The following is a 3,488-nucleotide window of genomic DNA, read 5'->3' as shown; positions in this document are numbered from 1 at the left end:
TTTTTTTCCCAAACGCAATTTGCAGAATTTGCAAAGGCAACAGGTAGCATCTTGTCATAGGAGCTGACTGGGCAAGGCTGTAATGTGTGCAAAGTCACACTTCAAACAATGATAAAAGTTTGACTTACAAGATTATGTTACTATAGTTCTACAGCAGTATTCGCCTACAAAGCATTGTTTTTCCAGTCTGATTCACTTTGAAGGACTGATAGGATATGACTGGCCCAGCGGTGAAATGCTACCGATTCGGACCGGTTTGGGTGTACCAGTAGCAGTGGTTACCGGTGGTTTGGAGAACCGGTAGTGGCTGCAGTGTGAAGCTCCACCCATCTGTCTGGGTGTCGCCATTTTCTTTTTCTTAACTGCTTAACTGCATGCGCAGAGGGTGGAAAAGTGTGTGTGATGGTGGCACGCACATGAGCCGAATCAGTAGCAAAAGTAAGCATAGTAGTACCTCTAGATACGAGCTGCTCCACATGCGAGTATTCCAAGATACGAGCCACGAGGGGAGAGAAATTTCTTTTCGAGACCCGAGCTCAAATTCGAGATACGAGCCGAGTGTCCACTAGGTGGTGCAAGAATCCTTGCTTCTGGTTATCTCGGAGGGGAAAAACAAAGTCTAAAGCCATTTGTTCCAGATACGAGTTGTTCGACATACAAGCTCCCTTCTGGAATGAATTAAACTCGTATCTAGAGGTACTACTGTAGATTTCACTGCTGGACTGGCCCAAAGACACGCAGCTAGTTTCCGTGCCTAAGGAAGAACTGGAACTCAGATCTTTCCACTCACAGTCTGGGACCATTGCCACCCCAGCTCTTAAACAGAAACTATTCCACAAAATTCCTCATTTCCTTGCTGACAACTTTCTCCTTTGCTAAGAGGGCGAAGACATAAGAGGGTCATCTATTCTTGACATGATGCTAATGGAGCAGGGGAATAATGTTTCAGTTGAACAATGACAAAATACTTGCTAAAAGAAAGGTATGACCGCTCTATTCATTTTCCTGGCAAAAGAGGAGGACCGCAGCACGATGAAGAGTCCTCCCTCTTCCTCCTCCACTTCTGCCAAGAGGAAGGAAAAAAACAGTGAGTCACTGCCTTCAAAATGACAAGTCATACTTAAAAAGACAGCAAGCATTTTATGGGGAGATGGCTTTTAGTCTCTCTTTGAAAAGTACTTGTCAAGGAACAGAGAAGAATCACACTGCCATTCATGTCATTTCATTTGCCAGTTTAAAAGAAGGACGCTTGGAGGGACTTGGAGTGAGATAGAAGTGGAGTAAAAAATTGGGGAGAATGAAGAAGCATATTTCCTTTGACTGATATTCTTCCGTTTATTGTAAATGATTACAACATATATGGAGACAACCGCCGTGTAAACTAGAGGGAACAGTGATGGGCTTCTACGGGTATGGTCAGGTACGCAGAACCGATAGAAAAATTTTGAATTTTTTTCTTTTTTTCCCTTCTGGGCTCTGGGTATGTTTTTCCTATCGCAGTAAATGAGGTTGAATGTGTATAATTTTTCAACAGGTGTGCGTGCATGTGTCTGTGTGTACATACACTCTATATAGTAGATAATGTATAGAATTAAATAGTATATTTTGGATGTTCAGTAATAGTAAGGGAAATTGTGTCTCTTTGAGGCAAGGAGAGGCCAGGCATCCTAAACCTAACCCAAACTCTTGACGTGATTCACGTCAAGTTGGCCACCTTTAATTCAATTCAATTTCAATTCAATTTATTAGTTTTGTATGCCGCCCCTCTCCGAAGACTCAGGGCAGCTCACAACAATAATAAAAACAATATTCCAGCGATAACAAATCTAATATTAAAAAGCACATAAAACCCTATCATATTTAAAAAAGCAAACAACATATACATAGCCAAACATAAATATAAAAAAGCCTGGGGAAAAGGTGTCTCAACTCCCCCGTACCTGGCGGTATAGATGGGTCTTGAGTAATTTACAAAAGACAAGGAGTGTGGGGGCAGTTCTAATCTCTGGGGGGAGTTGATTCCAGAGGGCCAGGGCTGCCACAGAGAAGGCTCTTCCCCTGGGGCCCGCCAAATGACATTGTTTGGTCGATGGGACTCGGAGAAGGCCAACTCTGTGGGACCTTATCGGTCGCTGGGATTCGTGCGGTAGCAGCCAGTTCCGGAGGTACTCTGGTCCAATGCCATGCAGTGCTTTAAAGGTCATAACCAACATTTTGAATTGTGACCGGAAACTGATTGGCAGCCAATGCAGGCCACGGAGTGTTGCAGAAACGTGGGCGAATCTAGGAAGCCCCATGATGGCTCTCGCGGCTGCGTTCTGCACGATCTGAAGTTTCTGAACACTTTTCAGAGGTAGCCCCAGTCACATGATCTTTAAGCCACTCCTCCCCAGTCACATGATCATCAAGCCACTCCCACCTGGTCACATGACCGGCAAGCAGGGGTGGGCAGCAGGCAGGACGGGGTGGAACACAGTTCCACCGGCGGAAATGAAGCCGTGTGCCCAGCTCCAGCTGGCTATACCCCCTCCCATCCTCATCCTCCTCTTCCTCAGAAAGCAGCAGGGAGGCCAGCACTGGCACGAGTTGCAGGGGACCGATTTCCTTCCCCCTCTTTTCTCAACAGCTGTTTGGCACCCATTTGCCTAGCTACCCAGCCTGAGGCAGGGGGCAACCCAGGAAGGAGAGCGCAGGAAACACAAAGCAAATTGTCACCCCAGAGAGCGACACTGGTGAGGTTGTACATCGAGGCCTTAACAGTTCATTTGAATGATAATGATCATTGAAGCCACTCCCACCTGGTCACATGGCTGGCAAGCCATTCCAGTCACATGACCATCAAGCCACATCCACAAAATAAGCCACACCCACAGTGTGGCTGTAAAAACTTTGGCTGCCCATTACTGCCGGCAAGCCACACCCACAAAATAAGCCACACCCACAATGTGGTAGGAAAAAAAATTGCAGCCCTTCACTGAAAGGGACCATAACCATACAATCCAAACCATAGGAGTGTATGCATTCCATATCATAGGTGTGTTTCAGCAGTTTCTGACCAGTCCTGTAGATCCAGTAGCAGAAATTTTGAGTAGTTCGGAGAACCAGTAAATACCACCTCTGATTGGCCTCAACTCCATCTATTCTCTGCCTCCCAAGTCAGGGAAGGAATGGGAATTTTGCAGGAACCTTCCCCTGGAGTGGGGAGCAAATTGAGTTTTTACAGTATCCTTCTCCTGCCATGCCCACTAAGCCATGCCCACAGAACCTGAAGTTTAAAAAAATTTGAATCCCACCACTATTCCATATGTGTGTTTGTGTGTATGAATATATAAATCAATGTATGAATTGGGCTGCTGTGCACCACTAACCAAGAAAAGCCATCATCTAGTTGAAATGTCCTTTTAAACCCTTCTGCAATAATTAAATAATTGGGAAAGATACTCACAGTCTGTATACATAAATAATTGTGAAACAGACAGACTGCTATT

Source organism: Erythrolamprus reginae, chromosome 1, assembly GCF_031021105.1.
Source record: "Erythrolamprus reginae isolate rEryReg1 chromosome 1, rEryReg1.hap1, whole genome shotgun sequence".
NCBI lineage: Eukaryota > Metazoa > Chordata > Lepidosauria > Squamata > Dipsadidae > Erythrolamprus > Erythrolamprus reginae.
This window is presented reverse-complemented; position numbering follows the sequence as displayed.